Source organism: Tursiops truncatus, chromosome 12, assembly GCF_011762595.2.
Source record: "Tursiops truncatus isolate mTurTru1 chromosome 12, mTurTru1.mat.Y, whole genome shotgun sequence".
NCBI classification, from domain to species: Eukaryota; Metazoa; Chordata; class Mammalia; order Artiodactyla; family Delphinidae; genus Tursiops; species Tursiops truncatus.
Genome location: NC_047045.1, coordinates 43,875,771 through 43,898,250, shown reverse-complemented (window position 1 = coordinate 43,898,250; position 22,480 = coordinate 43,875,771). Strand labels below are relative to the sequence as shown.

The window sequence follows — 22,480 nt, the reverse complement described above, 5'->3', positions numbered from 1 at the left end:
GCCCTTTGTAGGCATTTTTATACACTTCCTCTCCAGTTAGAGCAAGGGTAACCAAGAAGTGCAATCCTCTGAGACGGCTCTTAGCCGTTCTGTTTTAGTCCTCATCACTCTGTCCAATAGAAATCTCATACAAATATATGAGAACGCCCTGTAACCTGTTTCATCTTGGCCCCTCCATCTCCTACTCTCTTATCAAAAATAGAATTTCAGCGTACCCATTAGGATGGCTATTAAAAAAAAATAGAAAATAACAGGTGTTGGTGAAGATGTGGAGAAATTGGAACCTTTGTGCACCGTTGGTGAGAATGTAAAATGGTGCAGCCACTATGGACATCAGTATGGCAGTTCCTAAAAAAATTTAAAAAAAAATTAATAGATGTAGCTAGTGGGAAGCTGCTGTGTAGCACAGGGAGATCAGCTCGGTGCTTTGTGATGACCTAGAGAGGTGTGATGGGGAGGGTGGCAGGGAGGCCCAAGAGGGAGGGGATATATGTATAACTGATTCATTTTGCTGTACAGCAGAAACTAACACAACATTGTAAAGCAATTATAATCCAATAAAGATGTAAAAAAAATTAAAATAGAGTTAATATATAATCCAACAATTCCACTTCTGGGCATACACCCAAGAGGACTGAAAGCAAGGAGGAGGTATTTGCACCCCCACGTTCATAGAAGCACTATTCATAATAGTCAAGATGTAGAAGCCGCCAGGTCTGTTGATGGATGAATGGATAAACAAAATGTGATATATCCATACAGTGAAATATCACTCAGTCTTAAAAAGGAAGGACATTCTGACACATGCTATGGCTTGGCTGGACTTTGAGAACACTATGCTAAGTGAAGTGAGCCAGTCAATATTGTATAGCTTAATTTATAGACGATACCTTTATAGAGTAGCCAAATTCATAGAGACAGAAAGTAGGATGGTGGTGACCCAGGGTTAGGCTGAGAGGGAAATGGAGAGTTGTTGTTCAATGGGTACAAAGTTTCAGTTTGGGAAGATGAAAAAAGTTCTGGAGATGGAGAGCAGTGATGATTGCACAACAATATGAATGTACTTAATGCCACTGAACTGTACGCTTAAAAAGGGTTCAGATGATAAATCATCTAACGTTACATGTTTTTAACCTCAGTAAAAAAAAAAAAAGAAAATCTGACAACATTATACACCTTAATCCCAGAAAACTGCATGTGAAAAATAATTATGGGTATTTTACCACAATAAAAGATAATTAAAAAATAGAATTTCAAGTTTGATTGTTACACATCACTCTTCATATAAAATAACAGAGAGCTATTTTAGGGGAGTTAGAGTCTGATGGCATGGGCCACATGCTCTAGCTCAGCCTAGGCAAGTTTTGAAATAATGCTTGGTGGTTGGCGTGGTTTGAATACAATACATGGTTAAGCGGTATTACCTTGTTCTTTCCAGGTCAAAGAGAGGAACAGAAGAGTAAATCAGAAAAGGAAATGGCCACCCCTGTCTAATTAGATGGTACCCTCTGAGATGGAGAGATTACATCTCCAGCTCATCTACATCACGTTTAAGGATCTGAATGGTCACTTCAGCTCCTGTTGCATCTTAGTGGAGGCTGCTTGTGCAAAATGACGTTTGGCAAAATCAAGTAAGCAAATTGGATGTCATGTGAATTAAAAGCAAAGTTGGGAAGAACAGAAACCTTCAAAACCTGCAATGGGATATCCACCTTTTGACAATTAGGTTACCAGGCCAGCGATGGCATGGGATATTAGTAAAAGAAAGCTATGAGGGCCTTCCCTGGTGGCGCAGTGGTTGAGAGTCCGCCTGCCAATGCAGGGGACACGGGTTCGTGCCCCGGTCCGGGAAGATCCCACATGCCGCGGAGCGGCTGGGCCCTTGAGCCATGGCCGCTGAGCCTGCGCGTCTGGAGCCTGTGCTCCGCAACGGGAGAGGCCACAACAATGAGAGGCCCGCGTACCGCAAAAAAACAAAAACAAAAACAAAAACAAACAAAAAAGAAAGCTATGATTACTTTGGAGACTATTGGGCGATAAGAAATAGCAATAATGATGCTTTGAATTAAGGCATTTCTCCCCAGGGCTCACATATGCAATAATTTCTTTTCACAATATACTGAGAAACCAGGGAGGAATGGGTATTATTATCTCCAGCTTATAGTTATAGAAAGTGAAACTGAGGCACAGAGAAGTAATCTGAGTTTGAAGCTGTGTCTCATTGGCAGGGGTAGCAGTAGAAAACAGGATTAATTTCCTGATCTCCGGGCCTCCTGTCTATAAATAGCTTGCCTTCTGTTCTGTTGATCCTGCCCAACAAAGCTGCACCCCAATGTCCCCAAACATGGCAACAGTTGGCTCCCCAAATACGCTTTTAAAGCAGAGAAGCCTTACAAGAAGACTGGGACCTTTAGGCCCCTCCAGAGGCTAGCAAATGTGTGGGTGACCATCACATAACTTCAGTGTTGGCTCGTGAACCTCAGTTTCCTTCACTGTCACATTTCTCTGTTTCTAACTTCCTTTGAGCAGGGAGAAAAGACAACTGGAATTTCAGTGAACTCCATTTTCTTGGCTTACAAGTCACAAGCTCCAGTTAAGTGCCACCCTGAATAAGTGGCTCCTTTGTGTTGAGGGAGAGACCACCCCCTGACCCAGAGATGCGGTTTTGCAACACGCAGATGGAGATTTCCAGAAGTCCTCAGCTGGAGCAGCTAAATGTGACTGAGACAACACAGTCCCATAGACAAAGGTCAGACCTATTTTAATCTCTGAGTGAGGCTATTACTCTGGGACAAGGCCCTTCTTGTCTGATTTCCTGCTATTTTCAGTGATTCACAAGCCTGACTCTCTTTCATCTGGGAGTGCAGAGACCCATCCCCCTTTTAGATTTGTTTGTGAGTTAAAATAGTTCCCATCCTCAGTCTTCTCGGAGTGTCTACTTGCAGCCGTAGAATTCCTCAGGCTGTGACCTGGAGGAGTCCCTGGGAGGGAGAGTCAGGGCAGCTTGGAATGCAAGCCCAAGGGAGGAATCCGGAGTGTAACAGGAAGTGGGGTTGCTGCTTGCTTGCCCAGAGGCTTGGGGCCAATAGATCAGTGGGGCTGACTCCTCTGACAGTGCTCTGGGAGGCTTCTGCAACACAGCCTTACGGAGGCTTGCCCTGTACTGTCTGCTGAGGTGTAAGCATCGTGCAGGTGTTTCAGTCCAATCCAGTCACTATAGAATCCGATGCAATTAGGATGAAAGACGCTCCTTTAGTTTCTTGATGACACAGCCCTCATGTTCTGTAATTACTGGTCCATTTGGATTGATAACCCTCGTATTTATGGGTTATTTCTCCAAAGTGAATGCTGCAATATAAAAGCCTGCTTATCCAGTTATCCTGTGGCTTTTGAGTGTGCTAGTTCCCTCTTTTCTTTAAAAAAATTTTTTTAAATAACTTTATCTACTGTGGAAACATCTCAAATCACTGTTTCTTAATTGTTTAATACCTCAGTTTGATGTAGACAGAGAAGAAATTGAGAAATGTAGCCAAAGCTAGCCTTCAGGGAATCTGCCCAGAGTAATAATAATGATGAGTTGACACTTGTTGATTCTATACTCCTTGCCAGGTACTGTGCAAATGCTTTATACATGTTCTCTCATTTAATCTACATAAGAATCCCATGAGATCATTTTACTGAAGACAAAACAAGGTTTAGGGAAGTTAGGTAATTTTCCCTAAATCACACAATTAGTTTGTGGATAGAACTAAAATTCCATCTCAGATCTTCATGCTGCTAAACACAATGGAACAATTTTGCTGAAACTTTGAGAATAAATGTTGGATCTTCCCTAATGTCATGGTCTTTGTGGATATCATACAGTTAAAGATTGTCTACATTTTCTTCTCATTCTTTTTAAAGAAAAGGTCCCTGAAGTCAGTGAGAAACTTTGGTGAGTTGCCCTTTCCATTTGTTTATAAGAGGAAACGTTAACTTCTGTGATTGTTCCACACATTCTTGCCACTTCCCTAAATCAAAGAAAAAAAAGAGCCAAAAAACATGGCTGTAATGCCTGTTTTCATATCAGAAGGTCAAAAAACAAAGATCCATGAGGAAATAGTGGGAAGAGAGTATTGTCACAAAAACACCAGAAGTTGCATAAATAAATAAATAAATAAATAGTTTTGAGGGGGATGGAGAGAAGAAATTAACATTTTGTTTCTGAATTCTGATTCAAATCTAATGTTTTCAGAAGTGACAATTCATCCCACAAGAGACTGAAGGCTTTTGGATTTGGTTGTATCAACACTCCACCCACAGAGTAAAATTGAGAATTGATTACACCCCTCCCCTTGCTTGAGGTCAAGCAAGCAGCAGAATCCACTACTTTTTTTTTTTTTTTTAATTTTAATTTTTTTTTTTTTTTGCGGTACGCGGGCCTCTCACTGCCGCGGCCTCTCCTGCTGCGGAGCACAGGCTCCGGACGCGCAGGCCCAGCGGCCATGGCCCACGGGCCCAGCAGCTCCACGGCATGTGGGATCCTCCCGGACCGGGGCACGAACCCATGTCCCCTGCATCAGCAGGCGGACTCTCAACCACTGCGCCACCAGGGAAGCCCCAGAATCCACTACTTTTGCTGTGGACTTTGTCTACACCCCAGAGCAAGGTGGAGAGAGAAGCGAATTATCCAAATTTTCAAGTCAAAGAAGCAGTACTTTGGCTTTGATTATCTGGTAGAAAGTGTTTGGAAACCTGAATTATTTGCGTATATTTTTATCTTTGCTTGATACAGAGTGACTTTGTGTTTAGGCCATTTCAATTGATAGTTATTCAAGATTTCCTAGTTACTGGACTTGTCTCTGCTCATGTGAAGAGAGGTAGCTTCACTTTCCACTGGGAGAGAAGGGCTGAGATCAGAGATTTGGTTTTTAGGTCACTGCCAACACTAAAGAAGGATGCAAACAGGGCTTCTCAGCCCCAGCTTTGCAGGAGAATCACCTAGGGAACTCTTAAAAGTGTACCAGTGGCCCTGGTCCCATATAAGGCCAACCAAGTCAGGATCTTTGGGGTTGGAGCTGAGGCCAGGACATTTTCTAAAAGCCCCCTTGTGATTTGAAAGCATCCATGGTTGAGAATCATTGGATTCATCCTGGATATTATCATTCTGATGATGATAAGTATAAAAAAGATGGAGAATACTTCAGTTCCATTGTCCAAATGATCCACAGACATTTGATTTTTAAGAATATCAAAAAGAGATAAGGCAAAATGACAGTGTAAGTTAATCTTCTTGCCCTTTCCAGTGGCACTGTGGTCTCATATACCTGTCTCAGATAAAATATGCCTTATAGTTCTCAAAGTTAGTTATGAAAGCAAATTCTAAAACAGAAAACTCTTTCAGAAGGATGAGAAAGAAAAATCTCTATCTGATGAGTACTACCAAATAGAGAACAACATTGACCAAAAACCATACTTTTAACTGATTCAGAAATCACCTTCACAAATCTTCTGGCTTTATATTTTACTATTCGCACAGGCACAATTATTTTCCATACCCATTTGATGGTTTAAAGAAGTAGTGGTTCTCAAACTTTATTGTGCATCTAAATTACCCAGGGAACTTGGTAAAATCCAGATTGCTGGGCTCCATTCCTGCGGTTTCTGGTTTGATGGGTCTGGGGTGGGATCCAATAATTTGCATTTCTAGTAAGTTCCCAGGTGAGGCTGGTCGTGGGACCACAGCAAACTAAAGTAGAACTTGAACACTTCTCCCCAAAAGCTCATTATAAGTTTGTGAAGAATAATGTGAATATTTACTTTAGTATTATTTTTATTCCAAAATGGATTTGAATGATTCTCTAAAAGTACACATAATAGGTTAAATTTTTAAATTAAAAAAAAGGTAAGGAAATTAGGGTGGAAAGTAAAGTTTGGGTACTAAGATAAAATCAAACAGCACATACATATAAAAGGTATTTTAGGGCTTCCCTGGTGGCGCAGTGGTTGGGAGTCCGCCTGCCAATGCAGGGGACACAGGTTTGTGCCCGGTTGGTCCGGGAAGATCCCACACGCCGCGGAGAGGCTGGGCCCGTGAGCCATGGCCGCTGAGCCTGTGCGTCCGGAGCCTGTGCGTCCAGAGCCTGTGCTCCACAACGGGAGAGGCCACAACAGTGAGAGGCCCGCGTACTGCAAAAAAAAAAAAAGGTATTTTAAAAAGTAAGATACAGAAAATGAAATATATTTTACTATTTAACAAAATATACATTTGAGGGTATCAATTCTATATAGCAAATCTTATATCATTCCTGAGCTTTTTCTTACTTCTGAATTCCTTTGAAACTTAGATAATATAATATTTAGCTATTCTAAAGTAAAGTAAAAAAGGAAAATTGCCCGGCCAATCCTAGGGATACTGGCTAATGATGTGAGATTCTATTTGGCTCTTCCGTATATGCATAGACTGCTTTCAAACAGAATACAATAAAATGAAACGAGGGTGACATGCCTGGTTTATTTAATAAAACTGTGTGTACAGTAGATAACTAAACTGAAGAAATGATTTAGAGGCTTGAAATGTTTAGATTCATTATCTACACAGTAACACAAAATCAAAAGCAGGAGGCAGTCTGAGCAAATGAAGCAAGTCAGGTGGAGAGTGTGGTCCCCTGACATGGCGCCCTGTCTAACGGGAGCACGTGGCCCTGTGCTGTCAGATAGTTGATTTATTGAGAGAAGCTAGGGCGAATTTTTATACAAAATGTTATGAATTTTAAATGTTGACAACAAATTCAATTAAAATAAATAACACTGTGAGTCAAACAGAATCGATTTGGGCCAGATTTGGCTTTGCTAATTTGAAAACTTGTCTTCAGGAATTAATTTTTTCCTGGTTAATTACCAACTCCTCTTTGCATTCTGAGTAGGTTTCTACCCAGGCAGCTAATTGAAGCAGAGCCAGACAAATTACTGACTGCTATTTGCATGGCTTTCCTTTAACCCACTGGTTCTCCAAGTGAGGTCCTAAGTTGTATTAGCATCTTCTGGGAACTTGTAGAAATACAAATGAGACTTGCCCATCCCAAATGGGCTAATTTCATATGACCCGCCCCAAACTTACTTAGTCAGAAACTCCGGGAATGGAGCCAGAAATCTGTTTTAACAAGCCCCTCCATGTGATTCTCATGCCCACTAAAAGTTGGAGGGCCCCAATTTACTTGAAGAGAATTTAAGGCAGCCTCATTAAACCAGAACAGATCTACTGGGTTGGTAATAAGATGAATACCTTACCAGCATCCGGAGCCAGAGTGCTCTGGTTATGCGACGTTCCAAATGGTGCTGGGTATCATTACCCTGTTAATAGATACTCTGGTATATTTCATTGAAAAAGATATAATTCCAAAGTTGCATGGAGAGTCTCATTTGAAAAGTTTGCTGAAGAATATCTGTCAGTTTAGGGATCGTGTCAATGGTTATTTACTCTTTCTCACCAACTGCTCCGGTTGTCGTGCTTGGTGTCAGCTGAAAATATTCTCACTTCCTTTCTCACTACGTTTACCAATTTTCGGAGGGTCACTAGAATGTGAGTATAGTTATAGATCCTTGTAACTAGCCTTCTAATGGGAAAACAGCTTCAAATATACAAATAAGGGTCAAGATATATCTATAGAAGAACACTTATTCTCAACAAAAGAGAATTTAATCTTAAATCAGTATATTTAGCAATATCCAGATGTGTGGTAACAAATACCAACATTTCAACTGCACATGCTATTTTCTTCCCTATATTTGACATTTGGTAGTTAGCTGGAGCAGTATAAGAAGCACTGGTGGGCACTAAGGAGGCTTGGTTTCTTCATGTCTGTCCCTATCCCTCCATGTGCCTTGGACGGGTCGTTTGTGACTTCCCTTTTCTCAGCCTGTAAAAGGAAGGCCTTGCACTGTATGATCTCTGAGAGCCTTTCAGCTCTGAAAACATTCCGTGATATTTAAGGCTTATTGTCATGTGGGTTACTAGTCTTAGCTGAAGCTTCTTTAGTTGTTTGGCTGTCTGTGGATTGTATATTCACGTGCATTCCATTTAAATCACATGCTCTGAGCTCATTTACTTGAACTTTTATAGTAGTACTTAAGCATTTATATATTGCTTTTTATCTTCAAAGCACTTAACATACTTAAGAATCCTTCCAGCAACACTTTGAGGTAGCTAAGTATTATTAAAATAGAAAGAGGAAGAGGGTGAGGGAGAAAGAGAGAAAGAAGGAGAAAGAGAGAGAATTGTAAGTCATTTAATGATTTGTCTCTGGCTAAAGGAAGAGAATATACCAGGGCAGCACAATTAGAAATTTTAAAAAATATTTTTTAAAAAGGGGGGTGGGGAGGAAGAGAGAATATACCAGGGCCAGAATGAAAACTGCTTCCCTGTTTCACATTAGACTTGGTATCAAACTTTTCTTCCACCACACGTTCTTAGGGTTTAGAATCCTCCCCGCGCTGCTCTAGGATCTCCTCGAATCTTTGTAGGCTGAAGGCATTTTGATGTCGTCTGCCTCATTGGAGGGCAGAGACCACATCTTGCACAAGTGCTCAGTTCATAACTGAAGTTTGCTGTTGGGTCCTTTCCTATTTTAAGCTGATGTAACCAAAAGCAGAAGGAAAGAAAGTGAAGGCTTCTATTGCAAGGAAGCAACGAATCCATGGAGTAGATGCTTGGGCTGCTAGCTTGCAGGTTTGCAGTCTTAAATTCTCCTTGTAGCTTACCAGAGAGCAACGCCTTTTAAAATAATGCCAAACACATGTTGAACTTTAGTAACCTGTACTCTTTAACGAAAATGTAACTCTGAGCAGGGTGTATAATCAAGGACCTAATAATGAAAATATTGCTTAAAAATTTAAAGTCTGGTTTGAGGTTTCATGATGCTGACACAGGAAGAACAGTGTGAATGGAGAGAGAGAGGATGTGCAGAGGGATGGCAGGGAGAAAAGGGCAAAGGGGAGGGAAAGGAAGATGAGTTCTCTGGAGGAGACTCTGCACAAGAACTTCAGCTATCACCGCAGTGTCCTCCAGACATGTTCAAAGACAGGAAGACCAGTGCTAAGAAATGAATGTCAGAAGTACCCGCATGAATGCCTCTCTTGTATGAAGTTAGATCGCCTTTAGCATAATGTTATGTATTTTACTTCAGAAATTAGATCAGACTTTTTTTTTGCTATCCACTTTAATCCAAGAACTCATTTCTTTGTAAATTTCTAATCCACCATATAACAATTTTAGAGGTGTTTTATGGTTATAGAAATTTGTGAAACGGCTGCTTAAGCTATATTTATACATAAGCTTATATGCTCCAATTAAAAAAATAATAACACACAAAAAACAACCCAAAGCTAGTTCATCAATGTTTAATGTTGAGATTAAAAAATGGAGCTTCGCTGAACCGTGTTTTTAAGTTGGACAGTCTTCTCCTGGCAAATATTTTATTTTATTTTATTTTATTTTTTTTGCGGTACGCGGGCCTCTCACTGTTGTGGCCTCTCCCGTTGCGGAGCACAGGCTCCAGACGCGCAGGCTCAGCAGCCATGGCTCACGGGCCCAGCCGCTCCGCGGCATGTGGGATCCTCCCAGACCGGGGCATGAACCCGCGTCCCCTGCATCGGCAGGCGGACTCTCAACCACTGCGCCACCAGGGAAGCCCCTGGCAAATATTTTAGATGGCCTGCCCTGGGACTTGGTATAACTGCCTTGTTCACACTGTTGTAAAAACATGCATTTGCCTCAGAAAGTAGTTTCCTGTTTTCCTATTTATTGGCTCACTGAATTTTATTTTCCAAAGTACTGAAATTTACTGTCATTTGAAAAGACGTCATAGAGGATGGGGCTGGGCGTGGCCTCCTGTTTGTTTCTGGCGGAGCTGCTCCTGGTGCTGGCACTTCCCTGAGGTCCCAGCAGGTATTATTCCTGGAGCTCATCTTCCCAGGCTCTGAAATGTGAGGTTTTCTGTTGATAGAAAGTCGGCAGGGCTTTGAAGCGACTCCCTTTCTCATGCTGGTCTACTCATGGCAGACCTGTTCATAGAGACTTAGTAATTTGTACTGTGAAATGGAGATAGATAGTTCGTTTTTGGAATTGGTCTGGGATTCCAAAAAAGGATTCCTGGGTCTCAAGACATCCTAGGTCAGTAACCGGAAGATTTCTGGTGGTGAAAACAATCACCACATAATGAAGGCAGCTGGCCAGTCTTGGGTGCTATTTTGTCCAGGCAGTTGTAGAGCCAGGGAAATTGTCCTGTCTTCATAAGTGACTGGAAGTCACTTGAAGTCCTCAGAAGGTCCCTCTTCCTTACACAATGCTGAAGGAATACTTGTAAATTTTTACTTTGCAATTCTTATTTTTTTTGACAGTGCAGCTATCCAGGGGGAAGAGATTTCTCTGTGCTCTGCAAATCTGTTCCTTAACAGCTTACTACATTCTACTTTGTATTTTGATGAATTGTCTACATAACTTATTTGCTGTATTAAATTTAAGTTCTTTTTGGTAGGAATCATATTCTATTAATTTCTATATCTCTTTGTGCCTGTAATTCTGCCTTGCACTCCATAGAAATTCAATACGTAGGACTTATCTATTTGTTGTATGCATGTATGCATTCTACTTATTGCCAGGTCCCCCTTATTTTTTCTTTTTCACCAAATAGTTTCTTCTATGAGGTACCTGGATAATGATCTGACTAGAAAATAATCTCCACCCCTAGTATTTAAAATATATTATGTCATGGATCCACAATAATTTCCAAAGAAACACAGCACAGTCCTCCTCCTATACAGCCATCAAGTGTGAAACCCTGTGGTTGGAAATAGGTTTTCTAGCCAATACAGCTTCCCCCTCACCAAAAATGCAAAATGCCATTATTTCTTCAGACACTGTGGGAAATGTATTAGAATACCAAAATATAAATTGCTATATCCTGAAATTCTTCTCATATAGTTACTCTTAAGAGGGTACCAGGAAATAGTGTTCAGGCCCCATATATATAAAATGTGTTAGAACATGCTTTTTGGGATTTTGCCTAGCAGCATTGTGAGATGCAATTCAATTCAGCCCGCAATATTTCCTTAGAGTGAGTTTTAGGAAGAAAAAAAGAAGAAAAATATCTAAGGCTCTACTTATTAATGCCAACTAGACTTTGAAAACTAACTCATCTAATTTGCTTTCCTAACTCTAATTCACTGACCCTTTAAATAGGTGACAGTCTTCCATGGTTCGAAAACTGAAAGGAATAAAAACTATTTGGAGATGTTTCCTATCCTTATCCTTGTCTTCCTGCCCCCCATCCCTATTTTTTTTTTAAGTAGTAGTTTCTTTCTTTCTTTTTTTTTAATAAATGTATTTATTTAATTTATTTATTTTTGGCTGTGTTGGGTCTTCATTGCGGTGTGTGGGCCTCTCATTGTGGTGGCTTCTCTTGTTGCAGAGCATGGGCTCTAGGCACGCAGGCTTCAGTAGTTGTGGCTCTCGGGCTCTAGAGCACAGGCTCAGTAGTTGTGGCGCACGGGCTTAGTTGCTCCGCGGCATGTGGGATCTTCCCAGACCAGGGCTTGAACCACTGCATTGGCAGGTGGATTCTTAACCACTGTGCCACCAGAGAAGTCCCCCTATTTTTTTTTCATTAAACAATATTGCTCAGCAATCTTCTCATATTGTGCATAAGGAGTTTTCTCATTCTCTTTTATTGCGACAGAGTATTTGTTTGTAAGGATGTACCACAATTAATATAAAGTCTTCTATTGGTATACATTTAGGTTGTTTCCATTATTTTAGTATTATAAACAATTATTCAATGAATAAATTTGTACAAATGTCATTTTGCAAATTGGCAAGTATATTAGTCAAGTAAATTTTCAAAAATAATATTACTGGAAAATTTTCTCTGTGCGTTTATTAATTTGTTAATATTGACAATTGTCATCATAGAGATTTTTGTCTAAATTTTCACTCCTATAGGTATATTTTCAAGTCATTGAATTTTTGCCAGTCTCCTAGATGAAAAATAATATCTGAGTGTAATTTTAATTTGTATCTCTCATAATGAGTGAGGTCAGTATCTATTCATATGTTTAAGAGTAATTTATAGTTCTACTTTTTGAACACACTGTTCATATAATTTGCCCATTTTGGGGGTTGCCTTTTTATTATTGATTTTTAGGAGCTCTTTATATATTAGAAAAATTATTTTTCAATTTAACTTGAAAAATTTTTTTGCCAGTTTGTTAAATGACTGGCTTGCATATGTGTGTGTCTATGTTTCAGAATTTCTTTTAAATGTTGTTGAATTTATCAGCTTCTCTTATGGTCTCTAAATTTTGAGCCATATTTTAAAAGCCTTCCACACTCCAAAGTTAAAAATATTCTTCTGGGCTTCCCTGGTGGCGCAGTGGTTGGGAGTCCGCCTGCCAATGCAGGGGACGCAGGTTCGCGCCCCGGTCTGGGAAGATCCCACATGCCGCGGAGCGGCTGGGCCCGTGAGCCATGGCTGCTGAGCCTGCGTGTCCGGAGCCTGTACTCCGCAACGGGAGAGGCCCGCGTACCGCAAAAAAAAAAAAAAAAAAAAAAAATATTCTTCTGCGGTTTAATTTTTCATATTTAAATCTCTGATCCCTTTGGAATTTATCTTGGTGTATAGTGTCAGATATAGATCAATATATTATCCTTTGACATAATCAGGAAAACTAAGATAAAACCTTCCTATAGTTTGGAATAAAAACTGAATCTATTTACTAAATAATGGCTCAGATTGGTTGTCTACAATGATTACTCAACCAAAAATCCCTTTTACTGCATATAATCTGTATAACTTCCAACTTTTCCAAACTCAAGTTTCCAACTTTGAATTAACAAAGAGGAGTAACCCCTCATAAGACAAGCCTAATTAATCATATTATATAATTATTCAGAATATAATGAATGCCTTTAAAGGTCTATAGCACTAAACACAATAAATTACTTAGTTTGAGCTCCACATTCAAATTCCAATAGTCTAATATGACTATTAGACTAAGATCAAGATCACCCAAAAGTGAATACAGAACATTGAATTAGATCTAGAACATCTATATCATATAGTTCAAATGGGGTATAAAGGTCCAAAAAAAGAGCATAATCATTAGATAAAAGGTTCTGATTCTAACTGGGAGGGCTTACTGAAGACATACATTTTGACAGTACTTCTGAGGGAAATGGCTATAGGAGCAAATGGCACAGGGGCACAAAGTGCCCCTGTAGTAGAAAGAGCTTCTTGAAGCTCCTGGACAGATTTTTACTGGAGAGGGCAAAAAACAGGTGTGACTTGTTGACAGAATTTGCCATCACTTTTAAAGGCCTACTTAGGGAAACCAAGTGTGAAAGAGTCCATATGTTCCAAAGATAAGACTATACAACAGAGCTGTTGCTAGAATCCTGTATCTCACCCCAGATAACAGGCACTTGAAGATGACCAGGCCAACGACAACAGATGAAAAAGGGCAAACCTCACTCAGTCTGCAACTCCACACCACCCAGTTCACATCAGGGGGAATGGCTCCTGGTTGGTATGGTCACTAATGACCACAATGAGTGTGAGTTTCATGGATTAGTTAGTAGCCTGTTAGTTGCCCTCAGCATATAAGGAATGATTAATTGGACAAAGCTGTAGTCTTGGAGTAAATTGCTTTTGCAGATGTTCTAAATATCTCAGTAAAATGTTCTGTGTAGATGTTTATATTGAGCATTTCAGGAGTTCTGAAATATGGAGAGAACACTGGACTGCATGTTAAAAGAACCGAGATTTAATTCTGGTTCTGCTATTTAGTTGCCTAGTTGTGTAAACTTGAGCAGATCACTTATCCTTTTTGGTTCTGTGTTCTAAATTATTCAGCTTTGCTCTAGGGATGAATAACTGTACAATCTCAGGGGCTTACAACAACAGAAAATAAAGTTTTTCACATTCTTGACATGTGAGAAGATGGATCATATGCTTGTCTGCTTCCAGTGTCCTCTTCATTCCAGCCTGAAGGAGCTGCCTCCTCCAGGACATGTGAGTCTGTGGCAGAGGGAAAAGAATAGGGAGCTGGCAAGCCCACATGATGACTGTTAAAGCTTCTGCTTGGCCACAGCATATGCAAGCAATGTCCCTTCACGTGCCAGTGGCCAAAGCACCTGACCAAGCCCAATGTCAGTGGGATAGAGGTATATACTTCTGTACGAGGCATTGCATGTTACATTGCAATGGGTGGAATGAATTAATCTTTTCATATGAAAGGGAAATGAATATTTGGGGACAGAGGTACAATCTATTCCAAGTTCTAATCATAATTTTATCACTGCTTCCTGAATATGCAACACAATACTCTCTCTGATCTTCAGCTATTAAATGGGGGACTTAAATGATCTCCATCATCCTTTCTGTTCTGAAGTTCTATGATTCTGGGAAATAGTCATTTCTATTTGCTGTCAGAATCTGGCTACAAGAAAGGAATGTTGCTTCTGGACTCTGATGACCTAAAGGCAGGGCTTTCCATTCTATCTCTGCTCCTTTGAGTGCCTAGGATATGATGAATGACAGGTATAGCTGGTTACACTTAACTGGATTATCTCATTTCACTAGATGATAACTGATGGAGTTTGGATCTCTGAGCTCAAATATTCTTGTCTGTTTAGGTCTGAATCTCCCAAATTCATTTGTCAGTACAATACTTTTAAAAGTATAACATAGTGATGGGATGGCAACTGGAGCTCATGAGAAATAGACTTGGATTAACAGAAATCATAAAAGGGTCTCATGAAAAAATTAATTTCAATTAGAAGCTATCAGCATTTGATTTATATGCAAATATACAATTGATGTTGGGTAACATCAAAAATACATGCTGAAATTATGAGATACCTAACATAGAATGGTAATAATAATAGAAGAGTTTGGCACCAGCTGCTGGGTAGGTATAGCTTGTGTAGCAATGGCAGACCTGACATCACATGATCTTGGCTGTTACATCATTTCACTTGACTGTTTGACATTCTTGCCGCACTTTTTTTAAAGGGAAATTATCACACACACAAAAAAGGGATACCTATGTGTTTGATATTTCTCTTATACATCTTCTAGAGTAATTTGAGAGGAAATATTGCTAATGCTGAGAAGGTTTTGTTTTGTTTTCTTCTGTGGAACTCCCATTAATATCTCACAGAACGCTAGCGAGGTTTACTTTGCTAAAGGATAAATGGAGGCATGTTAGAAATTTTAAGAGTTTGTTTGAGCAAACATCCATTCAAAGTGGGCAGCTCCACACGGGAAGTGGTTTGGAACACTCCACAGACAGAAGCACGTATTATTGGCCATTGTGGATGAGTATGAATAGAAGTGGGTCTCAGTGAATCCTGGCTGTATACCTCCATCTGATGAAAAGAGGTTTTTTTGGGGGGTGATGAAATGAACCATGAGTTAACATTTGCCCTCTCTTTTTGAAGATAAATTATAAGATGACTTTAGAGTTCACAGCTAGTAGCCCTACAACATGTAGGTAGAATCAGAGTTGCAACACATTTATCCATGTTCCTTTATTAGCATTGTTTAGCTTTGAAAAAAGTATATATATATATTAAAATATATAATAATAAAATATATTAAAAATATTTTTTTCTACCAGAAGATATATGCTATAAATGCAGAGAGAATTTTGGATCGTTTTTTTTTTTAATATTTATTTATTTAGGCTGCACCCGGTCTCACATGGGATCTTAGTTGCGGCATGTGGGGTCTTTAGTTGCTGCATGCCTGTGGGATCTATTTCCCTGACCAGGGATCGAACCTGGTCCCCCTGCATTGGGAGTTCGGAATCTTAGCCACTGGACCACTGGGGAAGTCCCCAGAATTTTAGATCAACTTTTAACTAGAATTACTTATTTCCTTTTATTCAAATCATGGGCTACATACTTGTGAACATTTCATTAAAGAGGGATTAGGATGAAAGATACATCTTCTTTGACATTATTCTAAATGTTGACAGGATTGATCCGTCGGTTGCCTGCAGGCAAGTAGATAACCTCTCAAGATGTTCTCCATTTCTCCTGTATGACTTCTGATGTGCAGAGGTAGGAAATGTTATTTACAGGAGAAATGATTGCGTAGAATGACTTTTAAAAAATAACAGCTTTGTTTGGCTATAATTTAGATACATGAAATTCACATCTTTTAGAGAATACAATTTAATGGTATTGTATTAGTATATTTACAACATTACACAGCCATCATCACTAATTTAAAACATTTTCATCACCTCCCAAAGAAACCCCTTACATGTTAGTAGTCACTCCTCACCCTCCCCCATCTCCATCCCTGGCAACCACTTATCTTACTATCTCTCTGGAATGGGTATGGGCTATACCCATACCGGAATGGGCACTAGATTAATTATATATATATAAACATGTACACATTCTGTCTCTCTCTATATAGACATACACACAAATACACAATACGTGCATACACATACGTACATTTATATGTTATGTACAAAGACTTTGTATGAGAGAAACTCCTTTAGATTGCAAAAATGGAGACACAGGCATTCAGGCATTCATGTGCATTCAGGTGTTAGAGATAGCATCAGATCCCACAGGTTAAGGGCTCAGTCCTACAAGATTCCCCCTCCCTGCTCCCGTCCCAGCACACACACTTCAGACTCCTATGGCAAGTCCAGGTTGTCATCTGTGATTCTGACCCATTGACTATGAAACAGGAGGAAAGGGAGTAGGGCACAACCTTCAGAAGAATGACATAGTCATGGAGGATATGACAAAACCTGGTTAGAACCAATTAGGCTCAGGATGGTGGAAGATTTGACTTCCAGTAAACCTTGAACCTCATTATATGCTCATTGTAATACATTAGTGTATATGCTAAACGACACACCCACGACAGTTCCAAGGCTGACCATAAAAGGCCAAAAATTGGGTAGTGACCCAATTCTTGGGAATCGCCACCCCTTCCCCTGAAATAGTTGGGATGATCCTCCCACTCGTTAGCCTATGAAATTACCCAGCCCATAAAAACTAATCACGCAATATTTCAAGGCTGCTCCCACCTTTTGAACGGACCACATTCTGTCTATGGAATGTGTATCTCCCAGGGCCTCTCGCCTTCTGTTGTGGTCCATGCTCTGTTTATGGAGTGTGTATGTCTCTCAATAAATCTACTTCTTACCTATCACTTTTCCTCTCACTGAATTCCTTCTGCTCTGAGACATAAAGAATTTGAGCTTCAGCAAGTCCTGAGACCGGGTGTGCGATTTCAATTAAAGGACAGTGATTTTGAGTCCCAGTCTATGGGTTCAAGTCCCAGTCTGAGTTCTGGCTGGGTTCGAATCCCATCTGAGGTTATGAGGTTTCAGCTGTAGATGAGAGGTTCCCACAACTCCTTCCTTGGGTTCCATTAATTTGCTAGAGTGGCTCAGAACTCAGAGCAACATTTTACTTACTAGGTCACCTGATTATTATAAAAGGATATAACTCAAGAATAGGCAGATGGAAGAGATGCACAGGGCAAAGTATGTGAGAAGGGATGCAGAACTTCCATGCTCTCTCTGGATGTACCACCCTCCCAGAATCTCCATGTGTTCACCAACCCAAAACCTCTCTGAACCCCATGCTTTTAGGTTTTTATAGAGGCTTCATTACATAGGTGCAATTGATTAAATCATGGGCCATTGGTGATTGAACTCAGTCTCTAACCCTTTTTTCTTCTCCCCTCCCCAGAGGTCAGGGAGGTGGGACTAAAACTTCCAACCCTCTAATCACATGATTTGTTCCTCCGGCAACCAGCCCCCATCCTTAGGTGCATCTCAAAATTGCCTCATTAACATAAACTCAGCTGTGGTTGAAAGGGGTTTGTTACGAATATCAAGGTCCTCCAATCTCTCTTATCACTTAGGAAATTCCAAGAGTTTTAGGAGCTCTGTGCCAGCAAAGGGGATGAAGACCAAATATATTTATTATAAAAAACAAAATTATAGCCATGGAACCACCCCTCCTCTGGGTTTGACTCTTTATCAAATCACTTAATAGCTTTGCTCAGGTGTTTCCCCATTTTTAAAATAAGGATGATAATAGAACCCGCACCATAGGAATTATGGGAAGGTTAGATCGAAGGACACATGTGGAGAACAGAGAGCAACACCTGACCTGCAGTAAGTGTTATTTAGATGTTAACTATTATTACTGACATTTTAATATATCTCTCCCGACTCAACTATTTGATCATTTTTTGAAAGTAACTGACTATTGGCTCTGTTAGTAGTTTATACAGCAGGGTGACTCAGCTTAAATCAATGAGCCACAATTTCTCTCTACTCCACTGTCTACATTATGAGTTGTACTGCCTTTTCTGTGGTTTTCTCTGGGCTTCCTCATGACTCCACCAACCACCAACTCTTAGCTTCTCTAACCTGTAACAGAAAATCTGACAGATTTGACAAATCCTAATAGAACGGAGGTGTCTGTGTTGAGTACAATGTCAACTGTAGTTCTGAACCAGGCTATGGAAGCAGGTCCACACGACACAGAGCCTGGCTACACACACACACACACACACACACACACACACACACACACACACACACACACACACACACACACAGCTCTGAGCTTGGTGAAAACTCTGAGGCTTCTGAAAAGAGGGAGGTATAATTTTCAGGCATCTTGCATGGAGTATCCACTACACTGTCCAGAATTTATTTGTTTTTGTTTTAATATCTTTATTGGAATATAATTGCTTTACAATGTTGTGTTTCTGCTGTACAAGAAAATGAATCAGTTACCCTGATATCCCCCTCCCTCTTGAGCCTCCCTCCCACCCTCCCTATCTCACCCCTCTAGGTGGTCACAAAGCATGGAGCTGATCTCCCTGTGCTATGTGGCTGCTTCCCACTAGCCATCCATTTTACATTTGGTAGTGTATATATGTCAATGCTACTCTCTCACTTCGTCCCAGCTTCCCCTTCCTCCCTGTGTCCTCAAGTTTGTTAGATATTTGCTATATTAAGTGAGAAAAGAAGAATACAAATTTAAACACAAAACTATGGAAGAAAATTAGAAGAAAATATACAAATTAAAAAATACATTTTGATTTAGTCAGTGAGTTAATGCTCTTTTTTTTTTTTTTTTTGGCTGCATGGCCTATCGAATCTCAGTTACCCAACCAGAGATTGAACCCAGGCCCTTGACAGTGAAAGCATGGAATCCTAACCAGTAGGCCACCAGGGAACTTCCTATTTTTCCTTTCTAACCTTTAATATAACCAAAGTCTATCTCATGTGCTGATACTACTTTATATAATGTACCTTATAGATAGTGAAGTCTAAATAAAAGTATTCTTTTTTTTTAAAGAATAACTTTGTTTTATTATCATGATTTGTGAAAAAAGCAGGGTAGACAGTTCAAGAAAGGACACAGACAATGCTGTTTTAGGTCCCAGATTTCTTCTTTTTGATGGGTGGTGGGACCTGATGTCCTCCAGAGGCCATTCTACTGCCACCAGTGCTCTTTCATCCAAAAGATCTGTAAAGAGTAGAGGCTTATATATCTTAGAAATTTTAAAGGCATGAGCTGTGATGTATTCTTTAAAATGTAACCATTTCTCCATTTAAGGAGGTGCACAAGAAAAGTAGAGAGCAGTAGTAACTACTTAGATAATTTAGTTGGGGATTTTATACTTAAGAAAGGGAAAGGCATTTCAGATCAGATTTCTTGTGTTGTCCAGTCCCACTTTTCCTAACTGACACAATTATATAGTCCTCACCATGTTTATTTTCATGATCGTGGAGACCATGTAAAGTCCTTGGTTCACCCTGCTTGTTGTGGACACGCTGACTCTTCAAAACAGAGTTTAAAAAATAATCTCTCTACTTGGAGGAATCTATGACATATGGCTCTCAGTTTGTTTGCCAGCTGTTTTCTATTAACCTTGACTCTGAGAATTTTTTCCCCCAATAATTTATATATCAAGGCAGGATGCAGGTCAGTGGGGAGTTGTACTTTGGACGTGAGGACGTTGAGGCACAGAGCATGAAAAGAGAACTCGATTATTTTAGCAAATTATAGGTAGGTCACTATTTATACTTTTCAGTTCTTTCAATTCTTTCTCACTCTCGCATAGTTTTCCTTCTCTTTCCTCTTTCGCCTTTATCAAACGTTCAGATATACTGTGCTTTGCCCTCATCTGAATAACTTGTGTTTCTGGAATAATTCTAAACCTCTCTGAGCAGCACCACTTTTAAGGTCACAGGATCATGGGAGCAATTAATTAAAAACAGCAGCCTCTTACCTGATGTCTTCAGGATGACTTTTAATTACACTAAATGCCCTACTTTTCCCAATGAGGATATTCTGTAAACCTGCACATGGTTTTCCCCCACTGCCCTTACGGACACACACTGTGTCCAGCAGGACTGCTGCTGCCTGCCAGCCCAAATCCTTTCTCTGGGACAAAGCCTGCCATTGTGTCCCCCATGCAGCCCCACTGATCTTTCCCAAAGGGCCTTTTAGAACATGTGCACACTTATTTCCATTCCCTGATGTGCTGGATGCAGTAATAGCCAGAGAACCATGGTAACTTGCCTGGACTCAACGCTGTCTAGTGTTCTCTGAAGGCCGTATCTGGCAGCTGGACGCGTGCGTGTGTGTGTGTGTGTGTGTGTGTGTGTGTGTGTGTGTGTGTGTCTAGTTGGGGGAGGGCAATCTCTGGTGCTTTTGTTGGAGGGTGAGGAGGGAATAAAGAGCTTGAAGAAGTGACAAGGTGTCAGTGTCCTCCTGACTCAGCTGTTCAGGAGCCTAATCCCAGCCCACAACTGGATGTCTAAGGGATTGAAGGAGAACATTCCTCCTGGCTAATTTCCAACTGTTTCCACATGCACTTGATAAAGTTCCATGTGATTTTTTTTTTTAATGTCGCACCTGCTCTAGCAATCCCAAAGCAACTTTTTTCCCCCTCCATTATACTCTACATCTGTTATTTTGCTGACATGGAAGCTAGCATAACAATTAGATTCATTACTTGCCCAATAAGTTGATTCCAGCTAAGCTTAAAAGACATCAGTGTATTCTTTGAGCATTTACCCAATGAGAGAACACATTTTACAATCCTGTCTAAGAAGGATTTTTTTGAGTTAGACCAGTAACATGTCATTCATATAAGCTTGTTTCATTTAAAGGTGATGATGAGATGAAGTTAGAAAGCCTGAATGATGGGTAAGACAATGAGAGGTGGCTGGGAATCACTTTCAATTTCTCTTAAGCAGAAGCAATTTTGGGAAGGTCCTTAAAAAGTCCTAAATTTTCTGCTTTCAGAACAGTTTTAACAGATGAAGACCTTGATGGGGTGACAGTTGCATTTTTTTCCCTTCACTTCCTCTCAATAATAAAGATAAAGAAATAGGTTCTTCTCTAGAGCTGAATTTATTTTTTAAGAATGAAAAACACATACTTTAGTTGGGGCAGAGATGGGTAATGAAGGAAGGTAATTTGAAAGTAATTTGGTTCAGCCCTAGACACTGTCTTTGTGTGTGACCATGTGGTGTACAGTAAAGTTTCACCAAACAGAACATCTTCTGAGAGAGAGTAAATAAACTGGCTAAAGGGATGCTATGGCTGGAGGTGCTAAGCCCCCAAAAGAGATGCTGGCAGTGGAGGTGAAGAAAGTTCTCCCAAGTGGGAAACTTAAATTGACAGGATAAACTTAAGTATACCAAAACACAGCCGGGGGCTTCCCTGGTGGCGCAGTGGTTAAGAATCCGCCTGCCAATGCAGGGGATGTGGGTTCGAACCCTGGTCTGGGAAGATCCCATGTGCCGCGGAGCAACTAAGCCCGTGAGCCATAACTACTGAGCCCATGCGTTGCATCTACTGAAGCCCACGTGCTCCAGAGCCCATGCTCCGCAACAAGAGAAGCCTGTGTGCCGCAATGCAGAGTAGCCCCCGCTCACTGCAACTGGAGAAAGGCTGCACGCAGCAACGAAGACCCAACACAGCCAAAAATAATAAACAAATAAAAATTAAAAAAACAGCCAGTTTATATAGTTCAGACTCTAACTTAGAAATTATTTCTGTCTAAAAAGTTTGCCTCAAATTTTGTTTAAGAAACATTGATGAAACTTTTTAAATAGAAATATTCTTATACTTAAATCCTATACAACAAATATAATTAAGCACCTATTATGAGAAAGAATTGCGCTAGTGGCTGCAGGGAATACAGATGAATAAGACAGAGCCTTCTTGCGGTGCTTCTAGGCTAATTGCAAAAAACAGCGATAAGAAAATATGAGACCTCACCCCAAAGCTCTATTTCAGGGCAAAAGAAGGTAGGTCCCACAATTAACATGTATTTTAAAAGGTATTTGAGCTTTAAAATATAGAAAATGTACATTTTGAAAAATGGATAGAATTCTAATCCATGAAAGGGTGCTCCAGGTCCAGTTAGCA

At 40.2% G+C, this 22,480-nt stretch overlaps 1 long non-coding RNA gene across 1 annotated transcript in view; it reads left to right on the top strand.

Moving 5' to 3' along the window:
* The window catches only part of LOC141276015 (uncharacterized), a 1,017,885-nt gene that overhangs the window by 81,995 nt on the left and 913,410 nt on the right, over nucleotides 1-22,480 (top strand). Inside the window, exons 5-6 of the long non-coding RNA XR_012324788.1 lie at nucleotides 1,439-1,631; nucleotides 2,530-2,749. This is a non-coding gene — a long non-coding RNA (uncharacterized lncRNA). The remainder of the gene's footprint in view (nucleotides 1-1,438; nucleotides 1,632-2,529; nucleotides 2,750-22,480) is intronic.